This window comes from Peromyscus maniculatus, chromosome 19 (genome assembly GCF_049852395.1).
Source record: "Peromyscus maniculatus bairdii isolate BWxNUB_F1_BW_parent chromosome 19, HU_Pman_BW_mat_3.1, whole genome shotgun sequence".
Lineage (NCBI taxonomy): Eukaryota > Metazoa > Chordata > Mammalia > Rodentia > Cricetidae > Peromyscus > Peromyscus maniculatus.
The window spans coordinates 11,956,435-11,975,701 of NC_134870.1; the positions used below are offsets into that span (position 1 = coordinate 11,956,435).

Genomic DNA, 19,267 nt, shown 5'->3' on the forward strand with positions numbered 1-19,267 from the left:
TAATAAGGAATTAAGTTGAGTATCCCATTTGATTTTTTAAAAGGCAATACATGAACTAAATGTTGCTTTTTTTTTTTTTAATTAAAATCCCACAGTAACATTCAGTCATGGCTAACACAACATGATGGATATGAATTTTCATTTTGTCTTGATATTGAACAAAGCTCAATTATAGAAATAAATGTGGTTGTGTTAAGGACAGTCACATGAAGCCAGCTACTTCTTTGACCCTCTTTGTCTTCTTTCCTCACCCTTGACCCTGTCCCCTTCCCTCCCCTTTGCCTCTCATACAAATGATCTATTCTGACTTACCACTGTTGGGACTTGCTGACTCACACATCATCAAGATCAGAAAGTGTAGGACAGGGAGCTGTTTGTTCTGACATGATTGTTTACAGCTATTGCAAAAGCCCTTGAAGAATATGGAGGTATTTAAGATGCTTTCCCACCCCTGAAAATTTGAAATCTCACAGTTCACATGGGAAGAAAGTATTTTCAAATACATCATGTTACTGATGAGAAACTGAGAGAAATGTTCCAAACTATCAATAATAAAAATATTAATATTAAAAATAAATGCTCCAAAGTATTAATAATAAAAATAGATGAATCACGCCAGAAGAAAAATAAACTTATTTATGTTTTATTTTCTCCTGGGAAATGGCATGACAAAGTTTTGAGTAATCAAAGAAGACAGAGTCAAACTGAAAGAAAAGACCTTTAAAAAGACCAACAATAGTTGACCTGCATCGGGTAGTTAACTGGTTGACCTTATGCTACTTTCCTGGTTTTTGTGATGCTCGCTGTAATACTAGCTTTTTAATGTTTTTAATTTATTAAGTAATGGAGAATATGTATCTGTCCATGTGTCTATGGCACATTGTCTCTTTGAGAAGACTACCAAGTCTCTCACAAGTACCCATGGAAATAGATGGATCTTTCGGGTGCATAAAGAAATGGGAATGAATATCAATTTTCTTTTGAACTCTATAGTTCAGGAACATTCTCTTATTAAGTATGAATTTGGTTCTCTTAGAGTTGTTCTTTCAGAGTTTTCCTCTTCTTTGGGGTCTTGCTTCTGTTCCTTTTACTTCCTTTTGTTTGCAAATCTCCTTCCCTGTCTGGCTTGGAAAATGTTGTGGCTTGCAACGGTCCAACTTACTAGTTGGAGCCACTTGGGAAGTGAACCTGTCACTGCTGGGACAGGAAAATTGGATTTGCTTTTCCAATTGGGCTGATACATAAAGATTCTCCAACACACTTGTTCATCAAGAGTATTCAATGTGTGCTACATAATTCAGGTGATCATAGATTGAGTCCTAGAAGGAATGCTTTGACTTTTGTACACTGGAAGAGTATGTGGTGTTATGAGGCTTAATCACTGAGACTCATCATTCAGTATGGCTCAGAGATTCATAGAAATCCAGATACTCTTCTGGTATGGGAATTCCTAACCTGTTTCCTAAAATCCACAGATTGATGATTGGCAATCAGTTACCTTCTCTCCATATTGCTCTATTGTGATGGCCCGGTGACATTAACCCCCAGAGTGTGTGAGTGGATCTTGGTTGTAACATAAACCTTCTGGTAAAAAGGAATTTATTACAATATATGGATATATACAAATAGTGAAAAAATACATATTTATGAGACTACTTGATATGTATTCTCATATATGTACCATGTGGAATTAACATGTACATGAAATTTATAAAACTTAAGTTGTACTTGACCCATCTTTGGTGAGTGACATCAGTTAAAATATAATTTTTAACACCATGTAGCAGTTTTATTGAAGCAAAGAATATCACATATATCCTATGACCTGTACAGATTCTCCCATTTAAGCACATACACCCTTGCTTTCTCCAGGGCTTTGTAATTTTCCAAAGAGTATAGCAGTGGGTAGAAGATTCCAATATTAACACAAAGCATCTGCAGTGTGTTACCCCCTAAATATTTCAGAGAGAACAGCAACTATCCAATGAATAAGAATTCCTGTCCTGTGAGTGGACAGAACACACTGTAGACAAAGGGCCTTGAAACCTGACTCCAGTGTAAGTAAGGCAAATAGTCCAGCAGCAGAGCTGATGAAAGTGATTTGATAATCTTACAGTCCAATAATTGCAGACAGTACACAGCTCTTATCACAATAGCCCAGTCAACAACCAAGTGTTTGCCCACATATGTACGTCCATACCTGCTATCATCCACTTCTATGAACTCTACTTCTGGGATTCTCTGCTGCTGGTATCCTCTACAGGTTGGGGTGGGGGGTGGGGGCCAGTTACTCTCACTCTTCCACACTCTACTGAGAAGGAATGCAGTTCTGCTCTAAAGGCTCAAGGGTAGTTTAAATAATTTCTGAAGTTATAGCTTACTGTAAGCCTCATGCACTTTGCTGAAGAAATAAATTTACTACATGGAATCATAGTCCCCTGAAAAATCTCTGAATCTCCCTAACCTACAGACATGTAACAAGCAGATGAGGAGTTATTGACGTTGATCTATTAAGCCATTTTCCTAAAATACCTACAGTCTTTTCATATGAAACAGAAAAAAAGTCATTAAAGCTATGGTTTGCCAGACAATTACTTTGTCAAATCTCAAGAAATTGCATAATAAATTGTATACATGCATCAAACATGAACAGCAGAGGACTATAACAAGCCATGTGTTTCCAGTCCACTTACTCTTTCAACTAAACAGTAGCTTTTGTTTTTCAGGAAAACTACATCTTTCTGGAAGGTTTTGTAAAGATACTGCTATATATTTATCTATCTAACTATGTACAAATAATTGAAATACTTAATATGCACAGTAATAAGGAAATGCATGAATAACCTCATTATTAATGTCTATTGATTATGTACATTTTTGAGTAGACAAGTGGATCTGCTCGGATTCTTATCATGTAAATCTATATGTGTGTTTTTGTTTTACCTGTTTATTAGAGAATTTACAATCTGCATTACGGACACTTTTATTGCTTTTCACACTTATTTGATGTGTGTATAAGCCAGGTCAGCTTACAGAGTGACTGGTGTTTACTCGATTTGATTACTATGTTACATTTCTGGGCTTATTTTCCCTTTGGAAAATTAAATGTACAAGGAAGCCTAGTAAATCTTTACTTAAAAATTCCAAACTTTAGATTGATTTCAGCAGTGAGTTTGTATTGATCTCAGAAGCTTTGCGTTCCTAACTAAAAACTAATCTTTATTTCACCCTTTAGTGACTGCAGCCATAAATATGCTCACTCCTACCAGAAAAGAGTGGATTAATGGTTATTGGAGATTGGGGCTTCCAACTGGGCCTGGGGCACCCTAACCTTTGGAGGACAACATGAAGGCTTTTCCCCCTGTCAGATATGATCCCTGGGTGCGTTTTTGACATTTACCTGGGTGTTAAAGAGGAGGCCGAGCAGGGTCTTGGAGTAGAGCGCTGGGGACCGCACTTGGCCGTTAATCACTCACTGTTAGATTGACTGAGGGACCTGACCCTGGCCATTTCTAGCCACTGGAGTCACAGAAGGCTTGGGCCCAACCTGGAGCTCAGGTTCGCTCCTCCTGGGGGAAGTTTGCTATTGCCTGCCTTCAGAGAAGGACATAAGCACATTCCTAAAATTCTTCTATCATTGATCTAACTTTTCTGTATCAATGAAACAAGCACTTGAGGGAGTGAGACAATGCCCATCTGCCAGAAATAATTATGGAGATAAAAGACTTAAAGAGGAACAAAGCAAGTGGTTTGTTGTTGTTGTTGTTGTTCCTTGTTTTTAAATAGGGGATGATCAACAATATGCCGCCTAAGTTGTAGAGCCCCTCAGGCAGTGCTCTCCACAGCCCCTCAGTCACAAGCACCACCTGGAGTGCTAAATTGGAGTCCCAGGGTACCAGGTCTCTGAATTTTCCCTTCCTGTGGAGCTCTTGTGTTCCATGAACAGTGAGACTCTGTGCCCTGTGATATTGCTGTGTAATTGGGGGTAGGGGGGGCAGTGCTTCAATCACTTTCTATAGTGGAAAGTAAGAATTTTAATTTCTAGCCGGGCGGTGGTGGCACACGCCTTTAATCTCAGCCTTTAATCCCAGCACTCGGGAGGCAGAGGCAGGCGGATCTCTGTGAGTTCGAGGCCAGCCTGGTCTACAGAGTGAGTTCCAGGAAAGGTACAAAGCTACCTTTGTAGGTACAAAGGTACAAAGGTACAAAGAAACCCTGTCTTGAAAAAACAAAACAAAACAAAAAACAAACAAACAAACAAACAAAAAATTTCTTTGTATCTGTTGGTATCTAATATTGTCTTCCCTTTACTAACAGAATTTTAATTTTTGCTTGGGTTTCTCGCTGGAAGTTAACATTTCCTAAGCTTCCCAACAGCTGAGTTCAAGAGAGGCTTCTGTGGGAGACATAGGAAGTCTTCTTAAGACAGTCCTAGGAGCCGGGCGTGGTGGCGCACGCCTTTAATCCCAGCACTCGGGAGGCAGAGTCAGGCGGATCTTTGTGAGTTCGAGGCCAGCCTGGGCTACCAAGTGAGTTCCAGGAAAGGCGCAAAGCTACGCAGAGAAACCCTGTCTCGAAAAAACCAAAAAAAAAAAAAAAAAAAAAAAAAAGACAGTCCTAGGAACACACCCTTTGATCTGTCCTCCAATGTGCTCTAGAGAGTGCCTCTCATCAGCTGGTGCCCAGCAGCAGCAGCACAATCAAGATCACAAACACAGACCTGATACTTGTGATGGTCAGTGGTGAAGCTGGAAGGGATCTGGGCTCCTGATGAGTTCAGAAACCACTGCCCTAGTTCTGGACTGCCCAATTGGACCTCTTTTACCTAACAAATTGAACTTACAAAATTTTCTTTCTTTTTTTTTTTTTTTTTTTTGGTTTTTCGAGACAGGGTTTCTCTGTGTAGTTTTGCACCTTTCCTGGAACTCGCTTTGTAGACCAGGCTGGCCTCAAACTCACAGAGATCTGCCTGCCTCTGCCTCCTGAGTGCTGGGATTAAAGGCGTGTGCCACCACCATCTGGCTGGAGAGATGGTTCAGCCGTTAAAGGCTAGGTTCACAACCAAAAAAACTTTATTTCTTATCAGGATGAATTTTGTTTGTTGTAATCCATAGCTGAAAAAGATCTCTGACTGATCAAGAGCTCATTTAGGGATTGTTTCAGCCAACATTGCCTTTCCCCAGGTGTTACTGACTGTGGCTGTGAGAGGTGTGTCTGAACACTAGGACTGATTGTAAGTTTCTGTGCTGGTAGGAATTATAGTAACTTCGGTATCACTTCCAGTTTCAGAAAGAGAGTGTACATCCTGCCATTACTTACAGACAGCAGATGTGTTTGCGTGGCTAGCTGGACAAAGATATCTAGGAGGGCTGCAGCCCCACGGACAGCTGGGCAGGCACGGATCTAGACTATCTCTTCTAGCAATTGATCACTTAGTGATGTCGTCTCTGCTCCATGAAGCTAACCTTTATCAGACTTAAGCTTAGGACTATTACACATGGGTGAAAGGCAGGGCAGTGTCTTAAAGTTCTTCAAAGCTTATCCAAAGCCTTTTTAGCTTGGGGAAGAAGAGTCTCTCTCTCTCTCTCTCTCTCTCTCTCTCTCTCTCTCTCTCTCTCTCTCTCTCTCTCTCTCTCTCTCTTGCTGTGTGTGGTGTATGCATCTGTGTACATAGGTGCCTGGATATAAGTGGGTACCTATGCACATGTGTGTACATGTATGTGTGGAGGCTAGAGATCAATGCCAGGTGCCATCCTCGATCACTTTCCACCTTTTTTGAGACAGAATCTCACACTGAGTCTGGGGCTCACTGATTTGGCTGGACTGTGAACACTGGGCGTCTCTGTCTCAGCCTCTGTAGTGCTGGGATTACAGATGCCTGCTATTGCATCCAGTTTTATACATGGCTTCCTGGGGAACTGAACTCAGTTCCTCATATTTCCTCTGCAAGCGCCTTCAAACTTAGGTGTAACCTCAGCTTTCGTGTTTCTTTTATTCTGTCAGTATTTTTTTTATTTCCTCTACATCCAAATCTGATGCCATGAAGACATGTGCAGGGATGACACTCTGACACTCATCCTCATGACCGTAAGAGATAATGTGCAAACACAATGAGCTGATGGAGATCTTCTCTTTCTGCTTCTTGTTTTTGATCCATTATTGAAGCCATTTTATAGAGGTTTTCATCCCTCTTTTCTTCTTCCCTCAATTCTGCTGTAGGTACAAGTACCTTCACTACTACACTTACTAATGTTTTGGTAACAGTTCACTTGAATAAGTGATGCATTATGAAATTTTGCAACTCAACATCTAGTATGATTTTTGTTATATTAGAATAGAGATGATCAAAGTGTCCTCCACACTGGGCCATCAGTGATAGTATCATCCCCAACACTGTAGAAATGTAGATTCTTGGACTCTCTCCCACATCTACTGAGTTAGAAACTCTGGAAGAGGTGAAGGAGGGCAACCGTTTATGTCTTTAAAACCATCTAGGTAAATGTGATGATGTTTCATATCTGAGAACCAGTGTTCTAGAAGGAGTCCAGTCACATCTTCACATCAGCACACTAAGAATGTTTGAAAGGTACTATTCCTTAATGTACTCACCCAAGTGAAATACTAGTGAGGTTTCCAGATGTTGGCAATTGAACATTTAGGTATGTAACTTTTATCTCATGCATCTTTAGATAGATGCAGATAACTGGGTCAGCTACCATCATGGCTCAGTCTTAGCAGTAATAATCATACCTGTTTTCACTCTTCAAAGTGCTGACTCCTAAAACCTGCTTTGATTAGGCAGTAGATTCAAATGTCCCATGTGAGAAATGCAAGCTAACTGTAAGAACAGGGCAATAGACACAAACACTCACCAAATTGTGTTTTATTGTTTTCTTTGCCTCTATTTTGCTGCTTATCTTACATCAAAAACTGTAGTTGGCAAAAGAAATAGTTAATAAATGAATGCTTAAGTGAATAATATTTTAAATGTGATTTATTAATGATGTTGGGATAAAATCAACAGGAGTTTTAATTCAAACTCATTTCCACAGAGAAAGGAGTTTATTTAAAAAATGTTTCAACTTTCTGACTATAAATTTGACACCAAGACATTTGACAAAGGTTAATACTGACCTACAGATACACTGCAAGGATTGATTTGTCTTCATTTTAATAAAAACATGAACCCAGGGAGTTATTGGATCACAATTACAAGGCCGATATTCTTTCTACTTCACTATTAAATATCAACAGAAGAATAGATTTTTTCCCCAAGAATACAGCTATAGTCTTTACAAATTTACTTAAAAAATTCTTGAAGACATTTTTTATTATGCTTGTGATATGAATCAGGATATTAGATTTCAGTAGTTTACTAAATACAGCTTGAGTAATATTTTGAATAGACTATATGAAAATAAAAATAAAAATATTCTTGGGTTATGAGGAACAATAAATCTAAGCATCTTTCAGTAGCCTAGCACCTAGTCCAGAGCTCAGCTTATTAAAGGCATCAACCAAGCAGTTTTTCAGGGTTGTCACTCTCACCGAATATTTCAGGGTTTGATGACACTTTCTTTGAGCTCTGAGACTCTTAAAAAAATAACATCAATCCTAAGACTCTTAATCTTTTCGTAAGCTTTCCAAAAACAGCAAATCGCAAACCACAGTGTTTCGAGGCAAACTTCTGATAAAGAATTTGGAGTATTTTCAATAAGAAGAATAAAAATTAAATTTCCAAGAGTGTGCTGTAGTGGAAAATACTCAAACTTTGGAGTTAGAAAACTATGCTCAAGTCCCACCTCTGTGACTTACTGCTACACGGCCAGGTTACATGTCCCCGCTAGGTCTCAGTCCCCTCATCTGTAAGTGGGGAGTGAGGACGCTTACAAGTTTTTGTTAACATGGGATGGAATTGTGTCGGTTCCCTAGCCCAATGACTGGCAAAGAAGTTCCCTAGAAACAGGAGTTATCATGATTATAAAAGGGAGTAAAAGTTTGTATAAAATAATTTATAAAACACACAAAGGTGTGTAAATACTGGATGATGTATTAGTTTTCACCTGAAATAAAGAAAACCAACTTATAGTTGAAGAATTTTGTAAAAGCATCTGTTTAGGTGAATTTAAATCAGTTTGATCACATGACTTTATTTAGTTCATGCAGCTGAAGACATGAAAGTTGAAATAATTCCCAGATCAGTCGATATGTGGGAAGTCCCTTACAGGTTTCTGGTGACTCAAAGGCAAGCCCTTGACCTCGATGTAGTAAGAGAATAGGAATAGGAAGAGTATTCATAAAGCCCATATGCCTCTCAATATGAGGAGTGTGGTAGTACGTCTTTAAAGAGAAATAAAGTCAGTAAAGTAAGTGGATGGTGGTCTCTGCAAGTAACCCAATTTGTGGCTCTGAGATTTCTTCCCACTAGCTTCCAGTATTCTCCCTAAAACAGCAACAGCAATAACAAAATGAAAATGAACTTTGTTCAGAAGTTCAGTTTTTTGGAAGTCAACACTTCTCTTATTATTTACTTCATTAAACCTGCCCTGTCTGCTGTGATAGGATTTTGATGAATGAGACACAGATTTTGCTCTGGGACAGTTCAGTAATCTAACTTTGCTGGACACAAGAGGACAGATAAGAACTTAAGTAATTATTGGCTAAGGACCTAAAACCAGGCAGGGACATCAGCCGGCAGACAAAACAGTGCTACACACTTCCCCAGCAACACATAAAGCACGCATGCCGTGTACGTGGCAGCACAGACGACACAAGCAGAAAAGACTTAAACGCAAGGAGTCAGAGCTTCTGCTGCCGGGTCCTACTGTTTCTGAAGTGGGATTGTTCTTACAGAGCTCTGGCTCTTAATCCATAGGCTATCGATACCTAGAAGTACTTGAAATCTTATCAGGGATTCGTGAGATCAAACTTTTTATAAAAACAGTGTAAGGGTTTTCTTTGCCTTTTCACTGGGTTTACATTTGTATTGATTGTGGAAAAGCAATGATGGAAAAATTGCTGGCCACTTGTGCTGTGGGAGATTTGTTTGGTTGTCGCTCCCAGACTGCCAATGGAGTAGGACCTGGAGTCGGAGGGCGTAGTCCACACTAAGGTGCCCAGAGTGGACCACAGAGTTTTCTGTCCCACTCAGAGGAAGCTAGAGGGACACACAGGAGGAATAAGGAGGGGCCTAAGGAGATGAGCAGACTTTTTGATTAGGGAAGGTGGAGCAGAGAGCAGGTGATCCAATAAACCTGGATCTCTCAGGTTTATTCCCTAATATTTAACTCCCGAGTTTTATTTTTTAATAAAGCAATAAAAGAAGTTGCAATAGACTTGATGGGAAAGCACAGCAACGTCACTCACCAAGTGAGTATTCATTGTATTCTTTAGTGTTGTGCTGTGCATTTACAATGTAAAGAAACTGTCAGTTGCACGCTAGGAAGTTAAGTATTAATTATTCACTTTGTTAAATTTTAACCTTTAATAAATAACTTTTTAATTGTATGTGTGGAAAAATATAAGAAGTTTTACTGCATACTGACATTCAGTCGTTGTCTGGTTAAAAACAAAACCAAAAATAGTTGTGCATTTGGAGTTGCAAGCTAAACTAACCACTCTTCAGAGAGGATGATTTTGTTTGATTTTATGACCGAAAGCTATTCAGACTATTTTCTCTCACAAATGAACCTGCCACTGTAAGGATAACACTAACAGCTTTATTACCAATGATACATAAAATCCCGGAAAACTTGTATTTCACAATGAATTTTATTTAAGTATTTTCTAATGAGATTGAGGACATTATTAATGGGTAAATTTTTTTATGTTGTGTAATGATGCATGTCAGTATTAGGACCTTTGCACAGATTAGTGAAGAAATCCTCCCTCCCCCCATGTAATAGTAGGGATTCCTGCATGTTAGGTAAGTGATCTACACTGAATAATATCCCAATCTTTTCTAAAAATGAGTACTTGATTTTACAGACACAGTCTCTCTCACTCTCTCTCTCTCTCTCTCTCTCTCTCTCTCTCTCTCTCTCTCTCTCTTTCTCTCTCTCTCTCTCTCTTCCTCTCTCTCTCACACACACACACATCATATTACATAATGGCAAAAGAATCATGAAAAGCAAGGCCAAGTATTAACATAAGAGTATAAAGTATTAATTAATACTATGATTTCACATTACACATGATGTGGGGTATCCAGGAGGTGATGACATAATGACTTTTGGAGCTGTATCAAAAAGATATCTAAAATTTTTGACATGGCTATTAAAGTGGCCTTTCCAATGCCGGGCGTTGGTGGCGCACGCCTTTAATCCCAGCACTCGGGAGGCAGAGCCAGGCGGATCTCTGTGAGTTCGAGGCCAGCCTGGGCTACCAAGTGAGCTCCAGGAAAGGCGCAAAGCTACACAGAGAAACCCTGTCTCAAAAAAACCAAAAAAAAAAAAAAAAAAAAAAAAAAAAAAAAAAAAAAAAAAGTGGCCTTTCCATTTCTATGTGTCTTTATGTGCTCCTACTATAGTAACATATTAAAATGAATATAAGAATGAACATGAAAATCCAGTACAGTTACCATCTATTTGGTCAGATGAAAACAATACCATGATTCTGATTAACTGCTTCAGGTAGTGTAATTACTTTTCATAGAAGTGTAATTTATTTTAACATATAGTAGGGTTATTACCTTTAAAGAATTTATTTTTAAAATATCTTCCTTCTATTTCTAGTAAACATTAGTAAGCATCTAATTAAATTACTCTGAAACACTCAGTCTTTGTTTTGTTTTCTTTCTGAGACAGAGCCTCACTGTGTGGTACCGGCTAGTCTAGAGCTCAAGGAGATCTGCCTTCCCAAGTGTTGAGATCAAAGGCGTGCGCCGTCACACCCAGACTCCCAGCATCTTCTGAATGTAAAAGTATCTTGAAGCAAAAGGAAGGAAAAGCAGTAGTGTGGAGTACAAGAAAATGACTGTTGGTAACAGTTTGAATCCCCTTTTATATCTCGTGTATATGTAGGCCAGGCTGACCTCCAATTCTCTTTATGCAGGCAGGGGAGAAGATGCTCCACCTCCCTGGTGCTAGGATCCTAGTGTACCACCATAGCTGGTTTATACTGTGCTGGGGGATGGAACCAGAGCTTCCTGTATTTTAGAAAAAAAAAAACAAAAAAACCAAAAAACAAACAAACAAAAAAAAAAACCACCACTGAACTGAACTACACCCCCAGGTCACATTTAGATTTCCCAACCTTCTCTTCACAGAATCACAACATGTTGGATAAATGTCATGTAGAAGCCTGCCAGGGCTGTGCTGAATATCAGGATCCCTCTGGGGCGGTGATGGAAATCACCAATGGGCTTCATGTGGATCCCCAGGAAGTGACTGTCTTATGGGCAACTGCCTCTGGGAAACTCCTCAGGCCATTTATTCTCTGAAGGCCGAAATAGCCCTACCACTGGAGCGTGAGGTGCTTTGATTTTGCGATACCTCAGGATGTAAAAACTACCTCCAGGGATGATTATAAAAAACTTAGTGTCAAGGAACTTTAATTTACTTCAATTTTAAAAATATTTGTCAACATTGAACTTATGGTTTCATTTTAGACGTGTGTGTGTGTGTGTGTGTGTGTGTGTGTGTGTGTGTGTACCCACCTACATATGGTGTATAGAATATACTAGCTGTCATAATGTAGATTTTATGACATGGACAGGTTGCAGGAGCTTTAGTTATGATAGGAGCTAATGACTACTGAAGTGGACTTGTTACACTTTCCCTTCAACTCTCTACTTTTTTGTTTTGTTTTTCTTCTCCCTTTCCCGTGAAGTTCTACCTCAGTACCTTTATTGTAACTGACTCCCCCAGGCTCTGTCCACTTTTATTAAGCACCAAAATGTCAGCTAGTTAGCCAAAAGATGTTGCTGAAGTCTGCACGGTTCATTGCACACCCGTATTTAAAGGTACATATGCACTAGGGATATCTTGTGCAGAGCCGGGCATGGCTCAAAGAGCAGGGAAATCTCTCTCCTCCAGAGTCTCCCCTTGTGCCCCCCAGGCCCTTCATCTTAAGGCTGGACACTTGGGGGAAATCCAAATACCTACAAAGCAGTAACATAAAATGTAGTACCTTGCTGGGAGGGAAGAAATCCAGGATCTGCTCTGTAGGGATCTGAAAAGCAGGGAGGCAGAACTTGAAGGTGGCTCAGAGGCAGAGGCCCGTGCCTATGGGGAAGGAAAGCTGGGAGGGTGTGAGGGTCAGAGATGGCTGTGGTGGTTTCTCCAGGAGCCCCGGTGTAGAGCTGGTGAGAGCATGGGCACCCGGCAACTGGACTGAGCTTGAACCTCCGTTTCCCTCCTTGCTTCCCAGCTGAGTGACTTGAGGCGATCTGTTTAATCTCAGTGAGCATCAGCCTCCTCACGTAGCAAATGAGGACAATCATATCTACCTTACAGGGCTGAGTGGAGATTCAATGAGAGTAAGTGTATGGCATGCCTAGAACACAGGAGGTGTCCAGGAAAGTGTCCGTTTCCATTTTCTATTCGGAAGGTTACAGACATCTTGACATGTGTTATATTTTGAATGGGCAAATGGACCCCATTTAATTTGTTTTTCTTCAAGAAATGATCCAACATTTTCTAACCTCTTCACTACACCTTAATGAGTTTACCTGTCTTAAAACTTTGTGTAATATTTAATGCATGCTATCATCAAATACTTTCCCACAAAAGCACGTTCAGAGGATAGAGTGCTCATTGTTTTCTGCTGGTCACCATGGTCAGTCCTGTCTTCCAGAAATTCCAAGAAGCTGGTGGGGTGTGACCCTCCTCCTTCCCTTTGCTTTTCTTTTTTGTAAAGCTTGCCAGCAATCTTTGAACATGCTGTGATTTCCTAAACGTCCCCAGCTCAGCTTTGGAAAGAGTCGAGAGTTAACCAGCAGACACCTCAGTCTCTGATCGGTGATTTTCCGGGGGTTCTTGGACCCCCTCCCTGAGATGGTTTCACCACTTTCTCTTGGTAGTCCTGTGGTCTACAGAAGCATTTCCTTTTGTTATGACTTCCAATACAAAGTCACACCTAACTACCATATATTTTGATTTTGTTCTGGTATTTTTGTTTGCTGGAGTAGTTAGCATGCAAAGCATCTTACAATATTTTTTTCTAAAGAGGGTCTGGAGAGATGGCTGAACAGTTAAGAGCACTTTCTGCTATTGTAGAGGACCTGGGTTCAGTTCTTAGCATGCATGTTGGGCAGCTCACAACTGTCTGAAACTCCCGCTTTAGGGGATCCTACACTACCCTCCTCTGGTCTATGCCCACATCTACACACACATGGACATACATATCCACACATAAATGCAAAATAAAATAAATATTTTTAATAAAGAAATAGAAATGTCCACCGTCCACAGTTAGATGAGTGGCTTTACAGATCACCGAGCTCCCACCTGACAAAAATTACTTTGACCAACCATTTGCTATGTGAAATGAGAAGCTTTGGAAGGGAAGAAGATTAATAAAAGAGAAAATACAATACAAGTTAATTAAGACTGACAATATAGAGTGCTCTCAGCATTAATAAAGACTATGCTGCTAACCTATCTTCCCAGTGTCGGAAACTGCTCAGCCAGTCTCTCTGATGGAGAAGTGTACAGTTAAGAGAGTCGAGCTTGAGACAAATGCGAACAGACAAGGCCAAGACAAAACTACCTTACAGCCAGCAGCACAAGTCCAAAGGCGAGAACTGCTGTGGAAATATGAGTAAGCCTCAGGAAAGCACTTGCTTCAGATATGGGCGCACTGCTGTGAGCCTAACTTCTTTGATGTGGCTGCGATGGTACCTTGGGAGATGTTGCAGGAAGACGAGACAGAGCTGGAAAGGGCAAGTTTTGGGAGTAATATGGGAAAGTCAACATCAACATAAATACAGCAGTCTCAGAGATGAGCGGAAGTGAGAGGTGGCAAAACACCCCTGTACAGGCTCTCCATTTCAACTGCAGTCTTTCCACTGTTGGTAAACAAATTTAGGGTGTGTGTGTGTGTGTGTGTGTGTGTGTGTGTGTGTGTAAGTGTGTGTGTGTTTGTTTGTATGTGTGTCTGTGTATAAGTGCATGTGTCTGTGTGTAAGTGTATGTGTCTGTGTGTGTATGTATGTGTGTAAGTGTATGTGTCTGTGTGTGCGTGTGTGTGCGTGTGTGTGTGTGTGTGTGTTTGTTTGTATGTGTGTCTGTGTATAAGTGTATGTGTCTGTGTGTAAGTGTATGTGTCTGTGTGTAAGTGTATGTGTCTGTGTGTGTATGTGTGTATGTAAGTGTATGTGTCTGTGTGTGTGTCTGTGTGTAAGTGTGTGTGTCTGTGTGTGTGTGTGTGTAAGTATATGTGTCTGTATGTTTGTATGTGTGTGTGTAAGTGTATGTGTCTGTGTGTGTGTCTGTGTGTAAGTATATGTGTCTCTGTGTGTGTATGTATGTGTGTGTGTGTCTGTGTGTAAGTGTGTGTGTGTCTGTGTGTGTGTGTGTAGGACCTCTGGTGTCATTGTTTTTTGTTTTCTTCCTGGGACCTGGGCCTCACAAATCGGGCTGTCAAGTCCCAGGCATCTGCTTCTCTCTGGCTTCCCCGCTCTGGGGTTTCTGAGCACACATCAGCTGGGTTTTTAACTTGCGTTCTGTGGTTGAACTCGGGTCTTCTTGAACGCCTGCACAGTGAGCACTTTACCAATAAGAACAAAGCCTAAGTTGAATGTGATTATGGTGAATGTCTGATCACTGATGTGGCCAGGCCTTTGGACCTCCTCTCGCTGTACTATCTGCCTTAGATACTGCCTTACATCCTGCTCAGATCTTCAGTACATGTGGTGGACATTCTCCTGAAGCTGCCCTTGTCATTACTTCCCTCTGTATAGGTCACATGCTTCCTTTACCCTGTAAAAATTAGGTCTGGCACTTTTGAGGTGGGCTACGAAAAGTGCAGTGGGAGCAGGGCCTGCTTCATGCCATCCCATGGGCTGCGCGCAAAATGAACCACAAGGAACTGCCGCTTCACATCACGGGTGAGCTTGCCATTTCTTTTCTTCTCCTTCAGGTGAATGGAAATGATAAGCTGACTAAGATCAGGATCATTTCAGATCAGGTTTTGGCCACCTGCAAAGGCCCGCCACAGACCTCGGCTAGCTGCCACTGGGCACATATCAAATACCATGCCCTCCCCCATCACTGTCCCAGTACTGAAAAGTATATTAAGTTGGCATTGTTCAGGGAGTCGTTCAAGTGAACAGAGTGGAATTCTACCTGTCCCTCAAGGTAGAGTATCTGCTAAGCTGCTGCAAAGTCTGTCAGGCCCCCACAGCTCCTTCTACGTGCAAAGAGCTCTTGGTCAGGAGACCAAGTTAAATGAAAACCCTGGTTGAAAGCTAAGTAACTTCCTGTGCTTGTCTGAAGTCATGCACAAATCAAGTCCGTGTGCAAAACAGAGCTCAGCAAATATATTCCTCCTTTACAGTTTTTTTTTTAAACTTTTTATTTACTTATCTTCAACAAGAGGAGAGACGCCCTGAAAACAGATAGCAAGACAGGGAGCTGAAAACTTTACAATCATTCCATCCACAGAGTTTCATAAGTGATAGCATAAAGGTTGTTTTAAACATTAGTTGTAATTTCTACCCAGTGTCACAACCCAGTGAACCATTCAGACTGAACCGGTTCAGTGAACCGAGCTGAACTAACAGATGGAATTCCACCCCTCCCATGCTTGAAAGGCTCTGTGAACAATATAAGTCTTCTTTTAAGTCCCCCATCTAAGCCCCCTACCTCACTTAGGCACACATCAGGGACTCTCAAAGATGCTCGTGTCCCCATATCTCTTTGGTGGTCAGGTGCCATTGTTTAGGCAGAGGAAAGCTAGTCTATCTTGAAGTGCTCAGGGGCAGCCTTGTCCTTTGCCAAGCTCAGTGCTGTTTCTCATTCATTCTTAAAGGCATATTACAACTGAGAATGTTCTTTGCTCTTTTCTTGGTCCCATGAGTTGTAATTCACTTTTACCTGCCCAGATACAGCTGGAAAGACTGTCATAATATTGCTTAAATAATACGGACAACTGTCCTTATTCTCTCTATCTGTCTTTAGGTTATTATTTATTTTTTCCCTTGGCAGAAGTCTCGATGACTGTCAGACCCCAAGACAATCATTTTCAGTCCTTGACAAGGTTCTAAAACTCAGAAGGCGCAGAGACAGACAATGTTTGTTTATAGAAGGCAACAGGTATTCATTACTTACCTGTTTATGGGCAGGGTGAACAGGACCAGGGGTGAAAAGCCCACTTGTCAGCTGCTCCAGCGTTAGTCAGTTACCTCAACTACTTTAGTAAATGCTGAGGGTGAATGACCAGGTTCTGTGCTGAGTGTTGTGCAGATTCTAAGATGGAGAAACGCACAGATCTCTGCTAAAGAGCTTCGAGTTAGGAATTATAAGCCAGACACAGACAACTTTGACAGTGTAAGGCATCCAAGGGGCCGGGTGCTCCCCCCCCCCACTCCCTTCCTCTTGTGACTCATGACATGATCTGTGGACATGGAATCAGCAAATCACCATCTTCACTCGGGAGCTCAGCACATGTTGTAAAAAGCTTCACACTGATTTGGGGCCTTTGAAAAGTCAACCCGGTTCTTCAAAGCCTTGGAGACAATGGACCAGAGATAAAGCCGGGGAGTCAAAGACTGGGAGCCATTGCTTCAGCACAAAAGGTCCTGGCAGGTGGATCCCTGACTGATTCCAGTGAGGTCTGCTAAGGAGAGATTAGCAAGGACAGAGCCTGGAATCCAGGGAGACAAGGACCAGAGTCAGACAGTGTGGTTAGGATTCCGAACACACAAGTTCACAGGGTACAAAAGAGGGGTCTTTTGCCACATGGGTTCGTGGGTCCAAGTCAGAACCCACCCTCTTGCACCTCTTGCACACACGGGAGCACACATACACAACAACAACAACATTAACAATAACAACACACACACACACCCGCCAACACACATCAAAAGATTAGGAGTCAATAATGATATCTGAACATAGAAAGCAAACAGAATGCATGAGTTTGATGTCGTGTGACTCTCAGCTCTGAACTAAGCCTGGAAGGAAGGTTTTCTCTGAGTACACAAGTAGACACTTGTGAGAGAATCGGACAGAGAATTGGGGGTTTGGGAAGAGCACTGAAATGTATTATTTGGAAGCAGTCTGCAAACTTATATTTCCAAGTGTACATTATTACCTGTTTCTATCAGACAGTAAGTACAATACTGGAACCTGGCCTTAAAATGTGCTGATTTGAGTCTGAGTCCATGTTATGTTATTTCTTAGCTGCACGTACTCAGAAAAGGCACCCAACCTTCCAAATGCATGGTTTCTTCAGAACAGAAATGAGGACAATACCTCTTTCAAAGTACAAACTACTCAACATTTCAAAATAACAGATGAAAATCATTAGTTATAGAATTATTATAATTCTCATTACAAACCTGGGTTTTTCTTTTCAGTTAGGCATTTTATCCCCTAATGCCTTCCCTTTGAGAATGCAAAGAGTATCTCTTTTATAATATTAACAGCTTGGGTACTACATTGATGCATTTTTTTTTAGAATAGATCACTTAATCTCTTTGGTTTGTTTTACTTATTAGACCTGATCGGCTACAATAACACAGGTTCATGAGAAATATACTTAGACATCCTGTAGACACCATCTCTAGGCTTACATTTTGAGAAGTGTGCCCATGTAGTAACCTATGTTGAGGCAGCAACAGACTGAATGTCTAGGGATAGAAATACCTAGGTCTTTGTTTATCTTGTTTAAAGCATGACTTGTGATGGAATAAAAATATTACACCACGACTACACTCAAAACTACAAAAAAGTGCCTGTCTGAGTTGTTGGATTCCCTATATGAAAATCAAGTTAATAACACTTATTTTGGGTCTACTCAGCTTCAGGTTCAGTGAGAGATCCTATCTCAAAAGATATAGGTGAAAATTGACTGAGGAAAGATGCTCAACTTCAACCTCTGACTTACACACACACACACACACACACACACACACACACACACATGTGTTCACTTGTAAACACACACATATACATACCCACACTAACAAGTACATACACCACATGCACACACATGCATAGATACACACACCCACATTAACTGGTATATAAATCACACACATACACGCGATAGACATACTACACAACGCAACACACAAAGACACACACAAAAAAGTACTCAACTATGGATTCACTCAATATTTTTTTTATTTAGTTACTATTATAATAACCCTCCTGTGCTACAATTGAAAGTATAGTTATAACTGGAGACTGGGGCAGAAACCGATGGATGCCGTTACAAAAATAAAATCCATTGTCTCCCTCTCCCCTCACATTAGTCTTCTACAACACTATTAAAAACGTGAAAACAGCATCAACTAAAGAATAAAATTCCACTTTCCAGCCTAGGCCTGAACCCATGATATGCCTTTGAGAACTACTTTTGAAGGGCCATTTCCCTCATCCCAGCCACCATACCTGCCTTCTGATGCTGCCTTCTTGGTCTGCTGGCTTGACCTCCAGTTCTTCAGCTCCATTTCTAATCCTAGCTCATGTGTTGCCTGTATATTGGCATCGACCACAGTGTGGAATCAACTGGGATGCTGGGAGACAGAGGATCAGCCTAATCAGTCTGTGGCTGGTTCCAGGATGGATGAAAATTCTTTCACGTATGGATTATATAGACCATCTTGGGAATTTAAAGGTAAGCGAGGGTGGGACTCGGACTATGGATGCACGGAGCAGGTCACACGAATGTGTTCTCGGAGGCTGATGTGAAATGGACAATACTTTCGCTGGTGTAGATCCCCCGTGGACAGAGGGCTGGGAACCCTCAGGTCCACACTCAGGTTCTAGGTCACTCACTCTGAGACTCCTAAGAAAGAAGGAACTGATGGTGCCATGTGACAGCCACCCTGCGCTCAACATGCTTTACAAACTCTTTGCTGGGTTCTCTGGACGTCCACTTAGGACCCCTCATTGGTCTCCCAAGTTCGCATGTTCCCCCCCACACACTCTGTGACACTTTCCTACAGACCCATTTGCTCCAGCCCTGCTTGAATTGGGCTGTGCATTTCTCTGTACTCCCATAGCAGTTAGTTATGAATCTTTCTCCTTCATCCATCCGTGAACCTCTTCACAGGAGGTTCTATCTAATCTTATTCATCTTTGGAAGGCAGAGTAAG

General features: G+C 41.1%; 1 protein-coding gene across 2 annotated transcripts in view; it reads right to left on the bottom strand.

The window, feature by feature from the left end:
* Klhl14 (kelch like family member 14) overlaps positions 1-16,527 on the bottom strand; it is a 133,456-nt gene extending 116,929 nt beyond the window's left edge. The window contains exons 1-2 of one of the 2 annotated variants that reach the window (XM_076554793.1): positions 16,272-16,527; positions 12,130-13,873 (exon numbers count right to left, since the gene is read on the bottom strand). The gene's annotated coding sequence lies outside the window, so the exon portion shown is untranslated. Of the gene's footprint in view, positions 1-12,129; positions 14,003-16,271 lie in introns of those variants that run through there. The other variant, XM_076554794.1, reaches the window with a different exon arrangement.
* Positions 16,528-19,267: the final 2,740 nt, after the last annotated feature.